Genomic DNA, 24,980 nt, shown 5'->3' on the forward strand with positions numbered 1-24,980 from the left:
GCCCGTTTAATCCCTGTGAGCGATTCCTCGATTCTGGGGAGCGGGTAGGCGTCCTTATGGGTGGTCGCATTCAGGCGACGGTAGTCCACGCAGAACCGCCAGGCACCGTCCTTCTTCCAGACCAGGACCACTGGCGCGGCCCAAGGACTGGAACTCTCCGTGATCACCCCGCTCTCCAGCATCCCCTGCACCAAGGACCGCAGCTCCGGGTACAGTACTGGGGGAAGAGGGCGATACCGCACCATTCCCGGTCGGTATCTGGTGGTACACCACCTCGGTCCGGCCAAAGTCCTCCTCATGTGCTGCGAACACCCCCGCCCACCGTTCCAACAGGCCCCGAGCCCAATGTTGCTGCTCTGGGGTGAGGCTCTGCCCGCACCTCCTCCTTCCACCGCTCCACGTCCATGACCGGCGCTGGAACCTCCAGTGCCCTAGATGGATTAGAGCGAGAAACAAAACACGCTGCCCCCTCGTCCCCCCGCTGCTCCAACTCCAGCTCCCGGGCCTCTCGGCTCACCTCGGAAAAGGTGGAAGCCGGGCGGCGCCGCACCTGTCGCTAGAGCTCCTGTTGCACGGGGCCCCTCCGTAGGCCCAGGAGGAACTGATCTCGGATGATGACATCATCCGCCCCTTCGTCCCCAGGCTCCCGGGCCCGCCACCTCGCATGAACCTCCCGCAGCCACAGGAGGTACACCTCCAGGGACTCCTCCGAGCCCTGGTGGCACTGGAAAAAGCGGGAGCAGGCCAGGGGGACAGGGCGACCAACAATCTCCTCCAACAGGGCCCACACCAGGGCCGCCGTGTTCCGCCACTCAGCCGGCACCAGCAGCACCTCCCTCCAGGCGCACCCATCCAGAGCCCCCACAATGAAATCAGCCTGTTGGATTTCCATGAGGCCCTGCGCCCAGAGCATAGCCTGTACCTGAGCCCGCCACTCCCATACTTGGCTGTGCCTTCATCACCGGAGAACCTGGGGACCCATGGGGCACACACAAACCAGGGCATAGCGACCCCACCGTAGCCACCCAGTGGGGGCACTGCAGCAGCTGCCTCCTGTCCGTCCATAGCCTGGTGGTATACCTGGGTGGATCCTGTCGATTACGCCAAAATTTGTTTTTTATTTTTTCAGGAACCCACCCAACAAAAACTAAACTAAACTAACTTAAAGATTTAAAAAAAAGGAAAAAATCCTCATCTGAGGAACCAAACACCCACCCCGGCGTCTCTCGTGTTCTCCCTCTCACCTGCCTCCTTATCCCTGCAAGCTTGTTAGGAAAAACACAAAACAAAAACAGCTGTGCCACGCCCCCAACTCCCACGACCGGCGAATGGGCGATCTGCATGTGCACCCAGACTCCAAAAATCAATCCCCCAGTGAATCCGGCACAGCTGTCAGGCTACCTCCTGACAATCTCAAAGCTGGTACTTTGGCTTCTTGTACATGCTAAGCTGCAACTCAATCCTGGCCCTGGATCTGTAGCACAGCTTTCTATGCTATATCATGTATAACATCTGGAGCACAGAGAAAGGCATTTTAATTGTGTTATCGCAGGATCAACAAGATGGAAAACAATCTCAGAAAAGATTGTTGAAATTGATGCGCAATTTCATCATGTCTCATGAGTGTATTTGAAAATATGAAAAACTGGAAATTTTTAATTAGTGCTCTCATATTGTGACTGGAAACCTGTGTAAAACTAATAATCAGACCAGCTGTAATCACGATCTCTTTAGAACTATATATATATATATATATTTTTTTTTTAACATCTTTTGCATTTTTTTCACTTACATAAAGTTCATGCTCCTTTATGAATCATTGTTGTTTTCTGTGTCTAATGCTGCAATTATTGTCAGCTGCAATGAGTATAGCTATCGCCTACACAAATTTGGTTGTACAGTGCCGTGTTTGGCTGTTTGATTTTGGTTGAGTTCACCTTCTCCCACTGAGGAAACAAGAGAGGGGTGAAGCAGATGGCCAATGGGATGAGCACACAGAGTGCACCCATCACTCATGGGAGTTGTAGTATCATGTGGTATCACCACAAAACTATTTCAGATGGCTTTTGTAAACTACAATAATTTTTTAAATAGAAAATGCTACTGGAAGGTCACCTGCCAAAGCGCCTAGTAAGTGAACAATTTACACAACATTGCTGAATTCGACCCACATTCGGGGGGTGGCATGTGGGAAAAACAGGACCTAGCCTGTGCCAGAAGTGCTGGGTGTTCTCCTCACACTGTTGAATACTTCTTCAAAATATACACTTCACAGAGTCTGATGCAACTGGATTTATTGCAGGTAATTCAAAGATAACATGCAAGAACCCGGGCTGATCTGCGCATATCAATACAAACACTCTCAAAGCATTCCACAAGACACTTCACAGAAAACACATAAGATGCACACACACACAGGCAAGACACACACACACACACACACACACACACACACACACAGACAAGACACACAAGACATACTGAACTCCCCTGGGGCCGAACACTCCCTTTTATCCTATCTTATTAGCTCCTCCTGTTGGGGAGCTCAAGCTTGGACTTTCTCTCATGCTTACATCACGTTACTTTACTCTTTCCCATACATCATTGTTTCTCATTTTTCAGACACCATTATTTCCAAGCCCCCTTCCTTTATTTAATTAAAAAAATAGGCATTCCCTTCTCTTATCTAAGTCTTCCTCCCCTTCTTGGCATCAGATATGTATTCACCTCATTTATCTTCAGCTGGATTTTATCATTCACAACACGTTTGTATGAAAGTCCTAGTTTGAATGCCAGAAACTGTGCTTTCATTGTATACGGACTTTTACAGCTTGTGTTTTATATTTAGTGCAAACCTCTACAGATTATTACTGTTTTGACCAAGATCTGGCCATTGCTAGTTCTACATATACTTCTTTCGTTAATGATATATTGGTGGTGATGGTTGGTCATCTTAAATGCATTTCCTTCCCAAAGGTGGGTGTCAAGCCCTGATCAGCTTCCTGGTCTCTCAATGCGATTTCCTCTCTCTGCTCAAGTAGCTCAGACCACAGTGACACAAAATATATAAAAAGAAATACCGGATAGAGCACTAGCAGCAGTTGTCAGAAATGGCAGCATTAGTCTCCAAAGATTCAGAGGGTATATACACTGACCTGGCCAGTCCAGACCAAGATGTGTACAGCACACTGGGCCAGACCTCACTCAACAGCCCAGGAGCTCAGCACAAAGGTAAGAACACCTGCACAGTGTATTAAAGAGCAGCATAATCAAGAGATCATTGTCACTTTTAAATGAGTTTATGGAATTTTTTTATTTTATTACATCAGTAGAACGTAGGGAAAACAAAATAGAATCCAAAAATTATTTTAGTGAGAGTTCAATCCTCAAGAGTGAGCTGTGAGCTTGTAGCTCCCAGCTTGCACCTAGAGCCGAGCTCCCAGCTCTCAGTTTCCTGATCTGAGCTCGCACCTCATAGCTCGCTATCCCAGCTCCCAGCTCTCAGATCGTACCTATCAGCTCACTCTTGCCCGAAGACCTCTTGTGTTACCGTATATTACATTAATTTGGAGAAATATTAGAACATATCAATTATTGCAATGTGCATCATTGTAAGACGTAAAGGGAGATTAATGCTGGAGTTAGCAATTTTTAGGTTAGAATATAATTTTATTACATATAAATGTCAAGAGACCATTAGAAAACGCTTGTTTGTGTAAAGGGGTTAAACAGGGTGTTATTCTTGGTTAGTTTGTGTGGAGCTCTGAATGACTAAGTTACGTGTGGTAGTCTACCCATTTTGCATTTAGGCTTATTTGATATTTTAAAATAGAAGTAGGCCTATGGATTTTAATTGTAATTTAATTAATGGATTAAGATAGACAGCTCATATAAATGGCGACACTCATCCGGAAGCATGGGCGTGGGGTGGGCATGTAAGTTGCAAAAAACTGGCTGTGGTATACCCGGGGGTTGATGATGGACGGAGTGTGGCACAGTGGGTAAGGAACTGCGCTTGTAACCGAAAGGTCGCAGGTTCGAGTCCTGGGTAAGGACACTGCCGTTGTACCCTTGAGCAAGGTACTTAACCTGCATTGCTTCAGTATATATCCAGCTGTATAAATGGATACAATGTAAAGTGATATGTAAAAAAGTTGTGTAAGTCGCTCTGGATAAGAGCGTCTGCTAAATGCCTGTAATGTAATGTAATGATGCTACCGCCAAGAGGTAAATATTTTTCTCGACTTGTAGTGGTACTGGGCCAGAGTATGCACAGTCATGAATGTTGAGCATTGCCATTCATATTAGCCAATTGAAGACACAAATATACACAAATTTAAAAAAAAAAGTGTTTATATCTCATTCTTTCTGGTTGTCTGTTACTGTTGGTCCTAATTTTCCATTGACTCAGTTGTCATATCTATTTTAAACTGTTAAGCGAACAGTTTTCTTGACGTCAAGAAACCATTTTAGAAACTTGAATGTGACAAACCACCCAGCGTTTCTTAATTTGAACATGAATCTGCTGGTGTCTGTTAGCATAGCTTGACTTTACAACTCTCCCCCCAAAAGTGTGGCTGTTTGCCCCAATATATACATAGCCTCACTCCTCTGCCTGACTCGGCTGGCTGCTAATTACTATTCTCTTATTTATTTAAGCTTTATTTATACAGGGTAGGTTGACTGAGCCTGTATGCTCTTTCACAGCAATGCCCTGTTTCACACACACATAGATACCCAACCATACGAATAAATGAAATAAAATCAGTAGTACAATATAGATAAAAACATAATAAGTTCAGAAACAGTCATAGTGACCAATTGCATGAAGTTCTCTGCTTTTATAACTGATTTAAATTCTCAAAGAGTAACCAGGTCTGTGAGCCGAACCTCCCTCTGTAAGCTATTCCAGGCAGATAGTGCAGAGAATTTAAAAGCCTTTTTACCTACCTCAGTACAGACAGTAAGAACCTTTGTTATCAAAGTATCTGTTATCCTTACTGGTATGCACTCTAATTCTGGGTCAAATAACAAGAAAGGTAGCTCAGAAGAATTCCCAAAATTGTCTTATAAATGAAAACATACCTTTGGCTAAGTCGATGCATGGATAGGGCGAGCCAACCAAACACTGAGTACAGTGAGCAATGATGAGTGAGGCTTCTACTTGTGATAAATCACAGGGCTCCATGATACACTGTGTCTTATCATGTGAAGACGATAGTAACATAGGTTACCATAATCACGAACTGGCAATAAGGTAGCTTTGACAAACGTACATTTAAAGAGAAACTTGATTTATTTCTAAAGTAAAAACTCAACTTGCGTTTCTTAATCAGATGTTGGAAGTGATAGTAAAAAGCTGAGCAGCAAGAAAGAAACCAAGTATAAACTGTTACAGGCTCAATAGATTGGCCTTGTAAAGTGATAATACATTGGTTTAATAATGTGTAGCCTACTTACAGTACTATTCGATAAAACCATAAGCTCAGCTTTTTCAGCATCCAGAACAAGTTTCAGGTGGAAAAACTGAGCCTGCACCAGATTAAAAACATGCTGCAGTTTCTAAAGAGCCTTATTAGGGGTAGAATCAAAACAGTATACAGCTGTCAGCATAAAATGAAAAGCAGCATCTGGAACATTTTCACTAAGGCAGTTTATATAGACAGTGAACAAGTCACAGGAGTAGATCTTCAGACTCTTTGAGAGAGCATTTGAATCTTCACCCTGCTGACCTAAACATTTTGTCATAGGTCCTCTGACATTCAGATATCGCCATTCCCCCTGCCCTGTACGCCCACTCCTTCACTTCAGTAGTAAAACTGTATACACCAATATTCGTTCAATTGCAGTTTAGACCATAGCAAAATGTTTACTGAAATGTTTACTGTTTAGTGAACCTGTGTTTATACATTAACTGAAATGGCACAACCAAGTAATGAACTGCAGAACTGAGATGTTTATTTACTGTGCAACTTGTGCATACAAGTCCCAAGAGCAGGATCAGTGATGCGTTATCTCAGTTACCATGTAGGTACACTGTTTATTTATTGCATACCACAGCGATATCAAAAGCACATCCTGTATTTTGTCTTTAAAATATTTTAAGTTTTGTGTTTCTCAGGCATTGTGAGTGCAGTGATGGGCCCCATTATCTGGATAATGCTTGTGTGTTCCATCTGGAAATGTGTAATCGGCCACCATTTCACCCGTGGATTGAGGGAGGGTTTCTGTGGACAAGGTGTCCCCTGCTGTTTGCTCAATAGTGACACCCCTGGTCAGTTAGGAACCTGCGATCTCTCTGTGCCGGTTGCATAGTTTTTCAGTGCAGGACATGCATGGCATAGAAATGCTTTTTGGGCTACAATCAGGGGTTAAATTGGGGGTGGACGTGGGTGGACAGCGTCCACCCACCTTTGGTAAATAAATAAATCATTTTGACCGACAGTTTTACAAATAACTATGACAATCCAGGTTTTCGTATGCTACAGTCCATGTGTTCCCTCTAGCCAGTTACTCGCTCAACCAATCAAAAATCCGAAGGCAAAAAACTCAGTCGTCTATATAGACAGGCACAGAAAGAAAAATATCGTTGATTGTCTTGATTGTTTGGAAGCGGACGCGGTAGGTAACTTCATTAACATGTAATTTCATCTAGGCTATGCAACAATTTAAAGAGAGATGAATAAACTTTGATTGCTTGAGCAAAATCATCAGGTTGCTGTTCAGCAACTAAGCTAGGATTGAACAGCTATTTCCCACATAACGTTTTATTCAGCGGCGACTGGTGACTGGTGAGCTGAAAATTGGTGGGGCGCAAAACTTTCCTTTAAACTAATCATTGATCTCAACCTGTTTTCATTAGTAATTTTCCTTTATTATCAAGCGTGCCAACAATCAGACTAATCAAATGGCAAGTAGTCTAACACACAGCGTCTTCATACTGTGTTAGGGGGATTAAATTATAAATTCAATTTATCCGTTAAAAATCCGTTTTAATCACCAAGTAGTCTACACTTAATAAACAAGACACACCAGTCTGTTATCTACCGTGTTAGCTTTCAGAATAACCAGCAAAAACAAAACCTGTAATTCAATTTTGTTTACAATATTTGCAAGACGAGCGCTGAGAAAGAAGTGCAGAATGTATCCACAAATAATGTTGATTAAAAATGTTCCCAATTTCGTATTGCAAATGAAAATACATGTAGGCTATAAGGCCTAGGCGACTCGATAAAACTGCCTATTTGGGGAGTGCTGGCTATATATGATAGTATTCAGTAGCCTATTTTGTGGATTAATTGTATTGATACTCATTGCTTAGTGATTAAAACGGATTTTTCTAAATTGCATTTATCATTTAATCTCTATAACACAATGCGAAGAAGCTATGTGTCCCTTTCCAGTTGATTAGTGACATGCTTGCATGCTTGTTAATCACTGAAAATTAATTTTAAAAGTTTGAGATCAACAATTAGTTTAAAGGAAAGTTCTGCGCCCCACCAATTTTTAGCTCACTAGTCGCCGCTGGTTTTATTTTGTTTCAATTCGACAGTTTAAGAAAGATGAAAGACAGGAGGAAGAAAGAAAGACAGGAGGAATAAAGGGAGGACAAAAGAGGATGACGACAGATTATTTTTGGGGGTAAAAAAAATTCTCAGCATTAATGACACTCAATAAACTTGAAATATTTTATGTAAAAGCTTGCATCAATAGTATACATTCTTTTTAAAACATTGTTTCCCTTCATTACAATTTTGTGCAAGATATATTAAAGATACAACTATTTTGAGCGGAGACATTCATTGTACCTTTTTTCACCCACCTCCCACGGGATCTCAGGGTCCACCCACCTCCCAAATCCCAATTTAACCCCTGGCTACCATGAAAATAAGGGGTAGCTGACTGCATGCGCTTGTCTGCTGCCTCCTGAATGGACAGAGGCTCAAATCCTGCACACTTGCATTTCTTCTGAAGAATTGAAAATTTTTTGACCGAATGTAGTCACATAAAATTGAGATAGAAATGGAGCAGGCCCACACTCTTATATTTATTTTAGTGCAGGCCTCCTGTATTTTTATTTAGTGAATATTTCGTAGTTGCGTAGGTGAAAGAGTTTGCAGTAGTGGATTTGTTTTTTGCTGTTGTAAAACTTGAGTTTACTGCAGTATGTTTGGTTTGAAATAAAAAAAGACTAGCGACAAGAACAACAATATAAAACATCAAAGAAATGAGACATTCTGCTTAACTAGTCTGTTTTCTTGACCACAGGGCACAGTGGGCACAGCTCACTTCCCTACAGACGGGCTACAGTGTGTCTGGGGCTGCTGTGTGCTCTCTTATTGGCTGCCACAGTAGTCCTGTGTGTCCTCTGTGAGTAACTGTCGGTGTCTCTTTACTGTGATCCTGGTAAAATGTCATTTTAAAATAAAAAACAGATCTGTTCTGTCATTTTACAAATGAATATCATATAGTGGGATTACCTTTTGGGCTTTTGGGCAATCCCATCTGTTTTCACCCAGCTATTGATGTAGATTGATTTTAAGAAAAATAAATGTTTTTAAGTAATAAATTACTTACCACATAGAGCTAATGTGATGTTGATGCCGTGATCATTGTTGGTCATTATTTTTCTCCAAAATCCATTCAACATTATAGTCTTTACTTTTATATGTAAAAAAATCTTACATAATTTATATAATTTGTCACCTATCTGTATATATATATATATATTTTCATTCTCATTGTTAAATGTATACTGCAATATTCTTATAAAGCCTAAATAAACAAAAAGATTGTTCATAAATCTCTAAAACTGTGTAAATTAATACATTGACTTAACAACACAAATTAAAAATTCTTAAAAAACCTTTTTACTAGTTTGCCTAAATATATTCATTCACAGTTCACAAACTTAAATGATGTGAATCAACCTATGGGCTTAAGCTTCTGTGTCCACAGGTTAGCACAGTAGTCTGTATCATACTGAGGTGAAATTCTGTAAAACTCCTTAATCGATACTTTTCTCCCTAAAGAATGCATTTTCCCTTGTGTATTAGATACAAGTCTATCAAAGAAGTATTCAGTGTTGGAGAGAGATCTGGAGGAAGTCCAGCTACAGAGTAAGTACAATAAAGTATTTAAGAAACTCCTCTTTTAGTGCAGGACTGTCCCTCCAGTTCGCAGTGAGTGGTGCTACTCTGTTGTCCATCTGCAGAAAAGCATTTACTTTTACACTGTTACATATGAAAAGATCATTCTTAGAGTCTGCTGCTTGTTCATTCTGTACAGGCAGTGTGTCTAACTGCTGTCTACAGGGCTGGGCGCTGTTCTCTTCGAAGTGTTACTACTTCTCTAATGAGACAAAGAACTGGGCAGACAGTCGCAGTGACTGCGTTAAATGGGGAGCTGACCTGGTGATTATAGAGAGTGTAGAGGAAAAGGTAAGGCTCTGTAAAATAATTGTGAAAATGATTGGGTGGAGATAAAACTGACAACATGCATTCATAAGAAGCCACTGTAAATGTAATTATGTAATTATATCTCATCTTGTGTTGGTTCTTACAATCTAACGTGTTCAATATCACCACTATGGGTGAATCGCATTTATCAGTGGGGTGTGGCTCATGCTGTAGCTCAGTATCTCACAGATCCAGAAAGTGTCAGTGTGGACTGTTTGTCTCTCGGTGTCTACATCTACAGAGTGAGCAGTGAGGGTCATTCTGTGTTTGTTTTCAGCGGTTCATCAACGAACAAATAAAAAACTTTACCTGGATTGGACTACGTTACTCAGCAGCTACGGGTAACTCGTTATGGGTGGATGGAACCCCTCTGCAGGAAGGGTAAGAATTCTAACACAAACAGCACAGGACGTAAAATTATAGACAGACACAATCATGTATAATTTTGAACAACATCTTTACAAATCAGAAATATGAATGTTCCTCTGATGGTAGCCAGTCTAAGGTTTATGTTACTGCAGTGAAGTATGTCACTGGATATGTTTATGGTTATGATAGTGCATATGTGTACTTTACCCTTTTTATCTTCAATATTGTTCTGTATTTACAATGAGGTTGATTTAATGAGTACAGTTAATCCAGAATTATCTTCCAACAAGATATTTCCGCTGTCTGAACTCTCTCATAGATGACAATAGACAGAGAATGAGAAGGAGTCACTGTATAGAGCTTCTGTGTCTCAGTCTTTGCTTCCTTTACAGATTCTGGGGGAGTGGAGAGCCAGATGTTGATAATGGATATGATTGTGCCCTGTTTGTCCCTGATGCGAATGCATGGGATGCGTTTTACTGTTCTAATAAGAATAATTTCATCTGTGAGACTAATGCTCTGCTCCCCTAAACTATTTTTTATCATTGTATGTTTTTTTCTTGTGAGAGGCTGTTTACCATGCCAGCTTTGACAGTCAAACACAGGACCAATAAGCAGACCACAATGTTACTGTTTCTGTTGGGAATATATGGAATATACATACTGCTGTCTTTACTAGAAATGTATCTGTGAGACTAAGCTTTGTTAAATACATTAAAATGACTGTACATGCAGAGTAGATTTAAGCTATTACATTGTTGGTTCTATGGACATATTGTAAGTATAAAAAATCAAAAACCATACATTTTAAATGGTCCTCATCTTGCTGTTGTGATACCGTAAATTGAAATTGAAATCGAGAACAGCAGTCACTGCTAAAAAAGCCAATGTGTTCATTGGGCCTCATTTATCAATGATTTCATAAATATGCACATAAGTTTCCCCGTAAAATTATACAAACTAACAACTGCTGCCGCATTTATCAAACGTTCGGAGGCACTTAGTTTCAATCGTATCCCCGTGTGTATGTTGATAAATCCCAATCAGTCGTAAATTGGAAGCACGTTCACGGTCGCCTCATTGTAGCGCACCTCACACGGTGACAGGGGGTCGGCCAGTGGGGTTATCAACCACTGCTTCAGCGGGTAACCCATGTGTTGGAATGGCATAAGATCTTCTTGTTTGCCTCGTTAAGTCTGGCTCTAAGATGTTGCACAGCCTCAATTTAGAAGGGTTCTAGGGAATCGGAACCGACTCATGAGCCACTCGTCATCCTCAGCAAAAAAGTCATACCGGTCCCTGAAAATGCGATCTCGCCGAAGTGCTCTCGCCAAATCCTCTAATAGTGCTAAGTCCGCCATTGCAAGCTGGGACTTAACAGCATTTTGGCCATTTAAGTAGTATTTCTCATCAAGTATCTAAAAAATATGAAACTGCAATTATGAAATCCTAACAACTCTTTGTAATGCTATTACTCATTTCAAACATTTTTGTTTCACTTAACTAAAATAGTATTCGCAACCAATTTATGTCAGTTTCTTTATAATTTATCTTTCTTTATGATATTTCAACATTCCATGACAAAATACGTAGACAAAGAAGCCCATTTAATGACCAATTTCATCAATAAAAGTGAAAAATTCAAGTTAAAAGACGAACTGCCGAGTTTACACACACTCTGCGTGTGGTCTCAGGTTTTCGGAAATTTCCTTTGCACGTCCGAACAAGTTGCACTCCCGAAAACTTTGATAAATCCCAGTTTTCATGTGTAAATGTTGGTACGAAGGAATTACGAGAAATTTTGTTCGTATGTTGCTTGATAAATGAGGCCCATTGTGTGAAAGTATGAGCTAATAGGAAGAGCTCTCAGTACCTACTTACTCAGTATCTCATAAAGGCTCTCCAAACAGACGCTGTTTCCTAAAGACATAAGCCACATGTACCCACAAGTAAACAAGTGGTATGTGACTCTTTGACTTAAATTCAATAAACATGTATCCCCAACTCTGACTTACAAGTAATATCCTTGCTTTATAATCCTTGCTGCAATTGATAGTCAAATTTAAGGACTAATGTTTATTGAATTTGGGTTTATGTGGTTCCTGTGTTACCTTAATCTCAATCTGGTTGTATCACAGAAGCAAGTCCACAAGCTAAGAGTGTGTGTAAATGCTACATTAATACTCATAAATACCAAACTGATAAAGTACTAAAAATGATATTCCATGCATTTTTGAAGATTAAAAATGTATTAAAATGTGTCAAGTAAAGTTTTTGTTATTCTGAATGTTAGTTTGCTTGCTTTCTTTGTAATCATTTCCTCATCACTTCAACATGAGCAGATTTTACAGGATAATCTGAGAAGTGCTGCAGTTCAGCTACAGTTTCCTAATTTTATTGGCAACCAGCACTTTCCTTAGAAGTGGTGACTTTCACACTTTAAAGGAAGTTAAAATAAAAGCTTTACGTAGTATATATGATGCTTTCATAAACTTGACATAATGGCTTCATGCATACGCAAATGTTGTGCTTCATAAAAGGAGGCAAAACATCTTCTTATACAACATTATGCCAAATGTGACTTTACCAACAATATCACCTGGCTAATGGCTAAACATTATAAAGGGTGCGTAAAACCTGCTTACGTAGGATCCTAGGCTAACTGTGATATAACTCATGATGTCGCTTGATGTCATGAAACAGTCCAAATCAACCCGAGAGAAGTGAGTCCCCTTGACTGCTGTTACAATTTTACTAAATATACAGCAAATTACACATTTAACAAATTAAACACATTACGTATACGCGCGCACACGCACGCACACTTAACCAGCATTACTTTGCCACTCTGACACATTAACTTTGTACTCATAGTTATGTCAGGTGAACACTTATGTGTAATGTTATTAATTTGAGTTAAAATATTGTGAATATTATATGTGAAAGTATATTATTTATGCACCTAGTGTTCACGTTTAGAAAGGAAGAAATGCCCTTATGTTTATAATTTCTGTCATTTTCTCTTTTGTACTCATAAACTGAAAAGTAACACTGCTACCTTGTGGCTGAGTGTAAAATAGGTGGAAAAAACCCACGATAGGAGTGTGATTAAAAAATTTGTGAAACAATGGAAGACAGATATTCAAGAAGAGTGCAAACCATGAAAAAATGCAAACACAAACCAATTGAAAGAAGGTCCTCCTTATTATCAGATCACATCTTTTTTATTTTTAGAAATACTCTGTTTTCTAAGAAATATGCAGATGTTTACATGATGCTGTTTTATTCGTTGTTTATCGGTGATCACAAAGCTGGTACTTTGGCTTCTTGTACATGCTAAGCTGCTACTCAATCCTGGCCCTGGATCTGTAACATAGCTTTCTATGCTATATCATGTATAACATCTGGAGCAGGAGAAAGGCATTTTAATTGTGTTATCGCAGGATCAACAAGATGGAAAACAATCTCAGAAAAGATTGTTGAAATTGATGCGCGATTTCATCATGTCTCATGAGTGTATTTGAAAATATGAAAAACTGGAAATTTTTAATTAGTGCTCTCATATTGTGACTGGAAACCTGTGTAAAACTAATAATCAGACCAGCTGTAATCACGATCTCTTTAGAACTATATAGCCTATATATATTTTTTTTTTTACATTTTTTGCATTTTTTTCACTTGCATAAAGTTCATGCTCCTTTATGAATCATTGTTGTTTTCTGTGTCTAATGCTGCAATTATTGTCAGCTGCAATGAGTATAGCTATCACCTATACACATTTGGTTGTACAGTGCCGCGTTTGGCTGTTTGATTTTGGTTGAGTTCACCTTCTCCCACTGAGGAAACAAGAGTGGGGTGAAGCAGATGGCCAATGGGATGAGCACACAGAGTGCACCCATCGCTCATGGGAGTTGTAGTGTCATGTGGTATCACCACAAATTGATTTAACTATTTCAGATGGCTTTTGTAAACTACAATAATTTTTAAAATAGAAAATGCTACTGGAAGGTCACCTGCCAAAGCGCCTAGTACGTGAACAATTTACACACCAATGCTGAATTCTACCCACATTCGGGGGGTGGCATGTGGGAAAAACAGGACCCAGCCTGAGCCAGAAGAGCTGGGTGTTCTCCTCACACTGTTGAATACTTCTTCAAAATATACACTTCACAGAGTCTGATGCAACTGGATTTATTGCAGGTATTTCAAAGATAACATGCAAGAACCCGGGCTGATCTGCGCATACCAATACAAACACTCTCAAAGCATTCCACAAGACTCTTCACAGAAAACACATAAGACGCACACACACACAGACAAGACACACACACAGACAGACAAGACACACACTCACAGACAAGACACACAAGACATAAGCCGCGTTTCCATCGCAGGAACTATACCCCGGAACTAGGAACCTTTTGAGGAACTCAGTGCGTTTCCACCGCAGGAACTAGGGTCTAAATTTAGTTCTGGGGGCTTTGTTTTACCCCCCAAAACGTTCCTGCTCGGGGGGTAGTACTTTCCGAAAGTACAGGAACCTTTTGGGTGGAGCTTGCAGCGCTGAACATTTCTGATTGGTCGAGTACTCGTAGCGTTTGTGTTGTATTTATTTTCCGCCATGACCCGCCATGTTTGAAAATATTATGCAGCGGCAAACCAATTTATTTTCATAATAACTTCAAATCAAACTTGTATGTTATGCGGCGCAGTAGCCTACTTTTGGTTATAGCCTGTCAACGTCTTGGAATTATAACGTGTGCTCTTCTGTTCTTTTCTTGCTTTAGTATTCGTTTTATAAAATGCTAAGCATTCGTGCTGGGACAGCATATTACGTAGGCTACCAAAACATTCAAACGGATTAATTCGGTTGCTGAATATTTTCTTCCGGATTTTCTTTGTTAGCCCGTTGTAATTGACTCAAAACGTTTGATACAGTTATGTGAGGTATGCGGTAGTTTTGCATAATTAACATTGGTGATACAGTACAAGCAAACTGGAAATCACCTTCCGCACTTTTTATCCGGGTAAAATAACAGGTTAATTCTAGTAATCTTCCCTTCAGCTTTTTCAGACTGCCGTAATTTTACTCAATTTTACTGCCATTTTTCAATTCCACGAAAAGACCAGGAAGACTATGGACTCATTTATGGTGCATGGTTCGCATCTGGAGGGCACACTTCGCTGCTCGGCTAGCAGTAACTTCGAAGGAAAGCAAACGGTGGCTGTACCAAATTTACATTTTCACGCAAGTCCGAGTTTTCGTTCTATTCTTGTCATTTTGCGATTAGCCTATATGGAATTGACGACGAGAAAGTAATAAAACAGCAAATTGTTTACAACGTGTGCATGTTTTCTGCTGTTAATGAATGTGTTTGAGAGGATATATGAAAATCAATAAATACAAAAGTAACCATATATAGTCATTGTTGGTAACCCGTTGTATATAAGTGGAATAAACCCCTCCGGGCTGTCCCGGTTATTAGAAAATAATGTAGGCTACTTCGGTGGTAGTATGGGGTTACAGAAGAAATCATATGACAGATGGACCGACGACAACGTCAGTGGGCTAATTTGCCTAATCTTCGCGGTACTTTAGACCCCGGTGGAAACGCAGACAACCATTAGCTGAAGGAACCTTTTAGTTCCTGGTAAAGTAGTTCCTGGGACTGAAAGTTCCGGGTAATTTTGGTGGAAACGCGGCTATACTGAACTCCCCTGGGGCCGAACACTCCCTTTTATCCTATCTTGTTAGCTCCTCCGGTTGGGGAGCTCAAGCTTGGACTTTCCCTCATGCTTACATCATGTTACTTTACTCTTTCCCATACATCATTGTTTCTCATTTTTCAGACACCATTATTTCCACGCCCTCTTCCTTTATTTAATTAAAAAATAGGCATTCCCTTCTCTTATCTAAAGCCGCGTTTCCACCGCAGGAACTATACCCCGGAACTAGGAACCTTTTGAGGAACTTAGTGCGTTTCCACCGCAGGAACTAGGGTCTAAATTTAGTTCCGGGGGCTTTGTTTTACCCCCCAAAAGGTTCCTGCTCGGGGGGTAGTACTTTCCGAAAGTACAGGAACCTTTTGGGTGGAGCTTGCAGCGCTGAACATTTCTGATTGGTCGAGTACTCGCAGCATTTTTTTGTGTTCATTTCCAACCGCAATTTTTAAAAATCTACAGCCGCGAACCAGTTTGTTTTCCGAATTGAAACAATTTTGTTCATTGTGCTTCGACACTTATGATGGAGTTACAGAAATCATACGACAGATGGACCGACGACGAAGTTCAGGCCTTACTGAGTGTTTTTGCTGAAGACGAAATCCAGCGAGAATTGGAAACGGCGACCCGCAATGATAAGGTGTACGCAAAAATGTCCCGCAAGTTAAGCGAGCTGAACATTGTTCACACCGGGAAACAGTGCCGAGAGAAGCTTAAAAAATTAAAACAAGATTATAAGAAAATTAAGGACCACAATAACCGAAGCGGCTCCGACCGTCTGGATGCGTTGCTGGGTCACAGGCCAGCCTTCTCTGGCGCAGCGGCAACGAAAGACTCCGCTACTGCGTTGTTGGAAGCCGCGGTGGAAGACATGGAAACGGATGATCATATTTTTATACGGTCTATATCTGAAGGTAAATCACATACGGCTCACATGATGCATGTTAAATGTTATAACGCCAACTGTTGTCATGCTATTGTTACCATAGCCAAAAGCTAACGTTAACTACACACCAAGCGCTAATGGTGTAGAATCGTGGTGTTCATAATGCAAGGGTTGGCTAAATCAATCTTACAAAATGATATCGTGTTAACATCGTCGCAGTGAGACAAAACCTAACGTTTATTATTTTTTTCAACGTGTTTTTCAGATGAACTGCAGGCTGCAGACACTAGTGTGTTTACCCCTGCGACCACCAGCAGCCCTCGTCCCATGTCTTCTGCTGAAGCAAACAAGTGCCGAGGTATAGAGCATTTTGTCTGCAAGCTAAAGTCTTAATATTTATCCGTTTCATTGGATTTTATTATTGTTTTCATTTGTTCTTTGATTTTATCTCGGTAATATTTGTTCTTGATCTACCATAGCGCTGTTCTGTCTTAAGTTATTCTTACTGTCTATACTTTTATTTAATCTGTTCTGTTTTACTGCCTTGTGAAGCACTCTGTAACATTTGTTTTGAAAAGTGCTATATAAATAAAGATTATGCACGCTACAAAAAATTTCACAATATGCCATTGCTGGCTAAGAACATATGTTCTGCTACTTCAAACTGTGCTTGTGTATTTATTTATTGTGGTGTGTTTTGGTGCTATTTTTCAACTTAGGAAAGAGGAAGAGGGCTGCAGACTTCCTTGACGCGCTGAGGGACATGGACGAGGCTAACCGGGCCGTCCTGCAGGGAGGACAGGAGCAGCGGGACCAGTATACACAGCTGCTACTTGAGAGCCAGGCCGAGGAAAGAGAGATGAGGGGGCAAGAGTTGGCGTTCCTGCAGTCTGAGGCAGAAGAAACCAGACGGCTCCAGAGGAATTTTCAGGACGGGTTTCTGCATGTTCTTGGCCAGCTTGCCCAGTCGCTGAGCCAAAGAAACAGCCACACTGCCCCACCACTGGACTAAAGACTGCCCACAGAAAGTTTTTTGTTATACCTGTCTATTTTGCACTTTCTTGCCCTGCACATTTGTATTTTGCACACTTATTTTGCATAAATAAATAGGTGTGGATCCAAATGTGTGTATAGTGGCTGTTCTTTTAAATATGAAAACAGTGAGAACTCCCACACAGACCGTCTTGCTTACTGCTGAAATATTTGTTAGATTTTGGTGTTTTTTTTTTAGTAATGTCTTATTTAAAGTTTACAGAGTTATAATCTGTTAAAGTCCCCACACCCATCCTGTTTCTGTTTTGGTGCTGATGTAAGAAGTCTGTCTCTGATGCCAATATGTCTGCTGGCCACACATTCCCTTGATCTTATCATTATCACAATACAGTTGGTACAATGGTAGAATAGCGACCAGGAGTGAGAGATTGGGAACCATTCAAGTCAACAGACGTGCTAATTCAATCACAACAGGACGGCCAATACACTATGGCCTAATTGATAGGTGTTACAAGGACTGACTACATCCGTCTTGGTATGTATATTCAACACTACTGATCAAAGCTTCGAAAACAAATAAGAAGCAGCCCCTGGAAAGGTTCGTGGTTCAGTCTGACTCTGCTGAATCCAAGGTGTCATTCGTGCGCTTTGTCACTGCCGGTATTGGAAATAAACTTTGTACTTTTTCATCACGTTCGAGAGACGTCCTTTTTTCCTTACAACTGGCGAGCCACCCAGCGAGGAATTCCGAAAAAAAAAAAACCGGGGACACTAAGGTAAGAAACGCGGTTTCTTCTTTTATGCTGCTGGTTTGTATTTTAGGGAACCCCCTCGTTTAAAAAAAAAACCTAGAAAGGAGTTTTAAGGACTGGGACTGTTTGTTTTCACCATCATACTGGCAGTAAGAGTTTTAATTCCGAAGCACTGGAATTAAGAGTAACTGGACCGTGCCCGACGGAGTGTGGCACTGTTGTAACTTGTAGATACGAGTAGGCCTAAAGTAACTGGTCTTTAGAATCAATTGTGCCCGAAGCACCGGGACCTTTATGCTAAAATAGTATTCCTAAAGTAACTGGAATCCTCGACCTGTGTCCGAAGTACAGGAACAGGGTAGCTGTTGTTTATCTTAAAGCAACTAGATAACGCAACGGTTAGAACATAGACCTAAAGTAACTGGTCTGTAGAATTTATTGGTTCCGAAGCACTGGAACATAGATTCTTAAATTGGGTGTACTCTGTAACTTATCACTTACTAATTCACGTGACTAGATTGCGCATTAACGCTGGTTTGGCAATATTGTTCGTGTATTGTGTGATAGCTAATTATAAATTAGAGGATGGAAGACTTTGTGGTTAGGTACATTGCTAAACATGGCAAAAGCAGTGTGCTTGAAGGGATAGAAAACCAAGACGCGCCTTACGAGTGGGCATCGTCTCAGTTTGAAAACTATTCGAAATTACCTAAAAATAAGAAAGGGAAAATTGCTACAGCACTGCAAGCGATTCTGGCATCTTACAAAATGACTAAAAAGAGATTAGACGCTGTAGAGATAGAAAACCATACTCTTCAACAGCAAGTAACAGAGAATGCCGTTACTCTTAAAAGTTATAAAGCAAATGCCACACTTAACACGGAGATTCAAATAAAGCTGAGGCAGGAGGTTGCACAGCTAGACAACAATAATCAGAACCTTGCATCGTCACTAGAAAAAACAACCAATGACTTGAATCGTGCACAAGTGGCATATGATTACTTGATTAGTAAATGTACCAATCTGACTCCCGGAACTCACACTAGCAATTCAGACCGTGTAGGAAAATACAAGAGAGCAGTAGATATCATGCACGGACACATAGCAGCGGTAGGGGTACCCCTTCCTGAGGGATTAGTGGCTGAATTAGACAATGAGGATGATAAAACCAACAATTTTGGGGGGAAACCTGCATGGGATAATTGGGATAGCTATTCGGATTGCACAGTTAAGTTTCCTATGGCCCCTGTACATTCAACCACTACTATTCAGCCTGGGGAGGGGGGGCAGAGGGAACGCACAAGTACAACTACTACACTTAGGCCTCTCTCACCTGGTGACATTGAATCCCTAATCAAGAACATTGGTTACTTTGAGCCTTCTAAGAGAGACCCGCTCGAATTCATTGCATCACTAGAACGTGCAGTAGATCTACACAGACTTACTGATGCCGATGCTTGTGTCACACTAATTGCATGCCTTCCACACGCCTTAGCTAGGGCGCTTTCTACTGATATACAGAACAAGAATGCAGACAAAGCTAGCAGGAAGAAGGCACTACTAGAGGTCCTGGGAACTCGAGAGATAGATTGGGAGAGAATTAGGGAAGTAGAAATGCAACAGGGAGAACACCCAGCAGCATATGCTTCTAGATTATGGGAAGCTTTCTCTGACTATAGTGGGATGCCACATTTAACCCAACAAGACCCTATTTTCAAGTCTACATTGATTGCACAGAGTGACACATACACCAGAGATGCCTTAACACTTCACATAGACTCCCATACCCCATACACAGAAATAGTTACAAAAATGACTCAACTTTACAACTCCAAAAACAACAGGTTGGCGAATAAGAAGAGATATCCAGTAGCTGCAGTTGGAGGAAGGTCTCATAATAATAGTTCACGTAAGACTGTGTCATGGAGAAATGAAGGATATGTGCCAGATGACATTAAGCAACAAAGAGGAGAGTGGCCATTACCCTATAATTTGGATGGAAAGTTTGTTTGTTATGCATGTGGAAAGGAAGGACACATAGCTAAGGAATGCAAATCTTTTCACAATAAGGGTACTGATCACTCAAGTTTGAGCCAGACACTCAGTAGTATACAGTCAGCAATAACAAAACTGAGTGCAGAGAATGTTGATTTGCAGGCAGCTATTTCTAAGATGAAGAACAATACCACTTCACACTCAGCATAGGGGTGTCAGGCCTCCGTGCTGCACGTGGCACCTTTGTCACGTGATAGATGGGGTAGACCAATTACACAGATCGCTGTTGGAGGCCGATGCGATAATTGGTTAGTGGATAGTGGTGCTTCTTTGTCCATAATTCATTCTAATGCAACCCCTAGTCACAGTAATAGGACTATCACAATAGAAGGCTTTGATGGTACTATGTCTCTGGCTTCCCAATCAGATAACCTTACCTTTGAAATTGGAAAAGACAGGTTTAAAGACAAAGCTTGGCTTAGTGCAACAGGAGATGGTCGCAACATTTTAGGTTACATTATAGATTATGGCAACAATTGCATTTGGCGCAATACTGAGTCTAAAGATGAGTTTGTGGAAATTTCCGATGTTCATGCAGTGCATGCCATAAAGAAGTCGGAAGAATATGACTTGCATACATTGTTGAGAGTTAACGATGCAGGTTTGGAGGAAGGGTTAGAAAAACATAGAGGTGTTTTCGCTAATAGTAAACATGATTGTGGGCGAATAGATCGTGAAGTCATGGAGGTGAATATACAAGGCCGTGATCCTCCGTCACTCCACCAATATAAGTACCCAGAGGAAGCAAACCCTTATATTCAATCTACAATTGAGTCTCTTTTGCAACAGGACGTCATACAACCCTGTCTTTCACCAGCAATGTCTCCCATATGGCCAGTTCGGAAACCAGACAATTCCTGGAGGCTTTGTGTTGATTACACAGAACTTAATAAATGTACCCCTACCTGTGCTCCAGTAGTAGCTTCAACACCAGAAGTACTAGCATATTACAAAAAAAAAAAAAAAAAAAAAAAAAGGGGGGGGGGGGTTATAACTATTTTTGTTTCTCTTCTCTTTATTTCAGAAAACCGGCATAAATATGTGGGAGATCCTCTTGACTGTAATGCTACCGGTGATGGCGATGACACAAGAGTGCCCAGAGCAGCGCCCAGCACCTCTGTCTGGGATAATTGCAAGACCACATCAGGGCGCCCTGAACAACAATGTCCAATGGATCCATATTCCAGTCCTGGTGAACTTGACAGCATGGTCTCCAGATCTGGACGAGCACTGCAAGGGGGAGAGCGTGACCCAGTACAAGGACCTCATGACAACAGCATTCCTGAAATACCATGACATGGTGGCTGCCAACTTCCAGAGCAACAGCCCAACCCCCACACCTACCAGACAAAAACTGCTTGGGTTCCTGGATGGTGTTCTAGGAGCTACGGGAACCGGATTAGGTGTTTCAAATTGGATGGATACCTTACAAATGAAAAAGAATGAACTAAAACTGAAGGAGTTGATTGCCACTCAGGTCCTACAGCCTGGTCCATTGGGCCCTACCATTTTCCATATGTAAATTCCACACGTCACATTTTGTCTACTAGGCCTGAGGATGAGTTAGGATTTGTAGAAGAAATCCCAGAATTTGATTTTGAACTTGACATTTAAAGCCGCTGTATGCATCTGTTTGATACTGATTTTGATTCAAGGTGTTATGATTTGTTGTATGTGTTCTGTCCTAAACCGACAAAGACTTATATTTTGTAAAGCAGTCCCCTTGGCTTGGGTAGTACCCAGTCTCAAATATCTCGGCCGCTGACTATTTGTTATAGTTTATTATTTATCAGCATGGCACCCAGGTTGTGGTGGTGATAACATCCACAGGGAAAGCAGAGGCAATAGCAGGCAGCGCTCAGAGTAAGACCAGTGGAATGAGGTGTTGCTCCAATGACGGGTAAGGTTCTCCGCGTGATAGGAGAGCAACCTAAGGCAGGACAGCACCGCCACTGATGAAGACTATGTGCATGTGATGCTTTATTGCAAATAAGCATCAAACGGGGGACTGTAAGAAGTCTGTCTCTGATGCCAATATGTCTGCTGGCCACACATTCCCTTGATCTTATCATTATCACAATACAGTTGGTACAATGGTAGAATAGCGACCAGGAGTGAGAGATTGGGAACCATTCAAGTCAACAGACGTGCTAATTCAATCACAACAGGACGGCCAATACACTATGGCCTAATTGATAGGTGTTACAAGGACTGACTACATCCGTCTTGGTATGTATATTCAACACTACTGATCAAAGCTTCGAAAACAAATAAGAAGCAGCCCCTGGAAAGGTTCGTGGTTCAGTCTGACTCTGCTGAATCCAAGGTGTCATTCGTGCGCTTTGTCACTGCCGGTATTGGAAATAAACTTTGTACTTTTTCATCACGTTCGAGAGACGTCCTTTTTTCCTTACACTGAGTACCCTTTCAAATGCAAGCTCTACCCTGAGACTTTAGGTGCCGAGAGCCATTGAAAAGCAACCCTGGGTGAATAGAAATTATGTGTGAAGAGTCAGGAATAGGAACCAGGGAATGCGTGAATTAGCACATTGATCTAGCCAGAAAAAGGAACCAAGGAATGTGTGAATTAGCCATTGGAAAGCAACCCTGGGTGAATAGAAATTATAATGTGTGAAGAGTCAGGAAAAGGGACCAGGGAATGCGTGAATTAGCACATGAACCTTTCCTCCTAGCTAGACACCATTGTTTAGACCCTCCTGTTATGTTGCGGGTCAAATTGACCCTTTTTAAAGTTTGAAAATCTAGGAAAAATACTTAAAAGTATGAAACTTATTCTACTGGCCTTAATTAGTGTAATCAACATTTTAAATGAAAATGGTTCATTTCATGTATTTGCAAACCCCCCCTGTATGGGGATTGACCCGGGAACATTTTTGCTGTACCTAAAAAATGAACAGAACAGGAGGGTTAAATTGTGCCATTTTTCAATGATGGGGTGTTTATACTGAAGAAGCTCTAATACTACCTTTAATACTATAAGTATATTACTATATGTAAAGCATAAGCACATAATGCTTATGCTTGTTACCATATTCTAATATGTACAATACTCTGAGGAAGTAGTGGCTGTCAATTTCATCACCGTACACTAGTAAGCTCAGTATTTAACAGGTGAGAGTGCATAGGTTAAAATAAGCAACGGTCCTTAAACACATCGCCTGTAATTCAGCATAAGAAGTTAAAACAATAGTTATGCAGCTGTAACAAATTTTTATTGATAAAAGGAAAGGTACATAGGTGTAACCTCTTCACAGAACAACATGCTATCACCATGGATTTGACCTTCAGCTAGTAATCTGACACTGTACTACAATGTGTTCAGAAACTTCATTAGACCTGTACGTGCGTCTAGCCTCTCGGCTTCTACAGTGGATGACAGTGCCCCATCAGGCTGGTTTAATGCAGTGGCTCCCCATTCTTCTCTGTACTCATCACCGTTCATTTCACAGAGGTTATGCAGAACACAAGCTATCGCCATGGATTTGACCTTGTGTATGTTGCAGTCATTTCGTTTTAGCAAGCACCTCCATCTGCCCTTGAGTCTGCCAAAAGTGTTCTCAACCACCACCCTGGCTCTGCCAGTTTTGTGGTTGTACACAAGTTGCTGGGGTGTCAGTCGTCCATTGTCTGTGAAAGGTTTCATCAGCCAGCTTTTCAAAGGATAGGCTGCGTCAGCAAGGATATAGTACCCCACATCATGTCCACAAATGTTCTTTGTTTCATCAGGGAGTAGCAAACCCAAATCCACTAGACCCCACAACCCTGACAAGCACAGCACCGCTCCAACAAAAACATTCCAGAAGAGACCCTTCCATCCACAGCAGCCTGCAGGATGCCAGCCCTTGCGGTTGAAATACTGTGTGGTATTCCTCTGGTCCAAGAATTGGGATGTGTGATCCATCAATTGCACCTACACACAGTGGCAACCCCCATCTGCACTCAAAATGTCGCCATTTTTCACTGTTAGGGAACTGAATAACTTCTGCCATGAGTACCTTCTCAACAGAGGAGCAGAAATCGTGTACACAGTGACACACCGTAGCAATGCCGACTCCAAATAAATGAGAGATGCTCCTGTACTCTGAGTTGGTCGCAAGTTTCCACAGTGCAATGGCGACTATTTTTTGAATGGGTACACAATAGCGGTAGTTTGTGTCATGTCTCCTTAATTCTGGTTGCAATCGACGGCAAAGGTACAGAAATGTCTTTAGACATCTGGAAATTCTTTATCCACTGGGCCTCGGTGAAAGTTGGAACCACGATTTCCCACCGCTCTACTGTGTACCCAAACGGATGGCGAAACACGACGCATTCTGTAGTACTCGCATATCTGAAACACACACAAGGTGCCAAAAATAATAAGTCGATGTAGTCTACAATAACATTATTCACAATTGTGATTTACTTGATATATCAACTTCTTACCTTTCTTGTTCTTTCTGCGCTGTGGCGCGAGTCCGTCTCAGTCATCTCTCGGTCAATCTCCTCAATAGCTTGTAAAATCCGTTTCCTTGTTCTAAGGCAAGCATTTCGGGCGTTTTGAATCCGCTTTGCTACTACTGCTCGTCTCTTTTCCAGCGTTGACTCAATTACCCCATTTGCAAAGCAGTAAATAATGATCAACAGCAGCACGACTTGAACCTCCTCCATGCTTACTGTTGTTGCAGTGTCGCACAAATGAAGATGCCTGTACGTCGCTTTATATGGCGTCATCGTTGTTGTATA

General features: G+C 41.3%; 2 long non-coding RNA genes across 2 annotated transcripts; one reads left to right on the forward strand and one right to left on the reverse strand.

Annotated features, from left to right (window-relative positions):
* Positions 1–6,186: 6,186 nt before the first annotated feature.
* Positions 6,187–9,108, forward strand: LOC118221904. Its single transcript, XR_004764215.1, has 3 exons — positions 6,187–6,274; positions 8,269–8,370; positions 9,057–9,108. It is a non-coding gene; the product is annotated as an uncharacterized LOC118221904 (long non-coding RNA).
* Positions 9,109–23,448: 14,340 nt separating this feature from the next.
* On the reverse strand, positions 23,449–24,944 carry LOC118221892. Its single transcript, XR_004764201.1, has 2 exons — positions 24,681–24,944; positions 23,449–24,585 (listed from the first exon to the last, which is right to left on the reverse strand). It is a non-coding gene; the product is annotated as an uncharacterized LOC118221892 (long non-coding RNA).
* Between the last annotated feature and the right edge of the window lie 36 nt (positions 24,945–24,980).

This window comes from Anguilla anguilla, chromosome 2 (genome assembly GCF_013347855.1).
Source record: "Anguilla anguilla isolate fAngAng1 chromosome 2, fAngAng1.pri, whole genome shotgun sequence".
Taxonomy (NCBI): domain Eukaryota; kingdom Metazoa; phylum Chordata; class Actinopteri; order Anguilliformes; family Anguillidae; genus Anguilla; species Anguilla anguilla.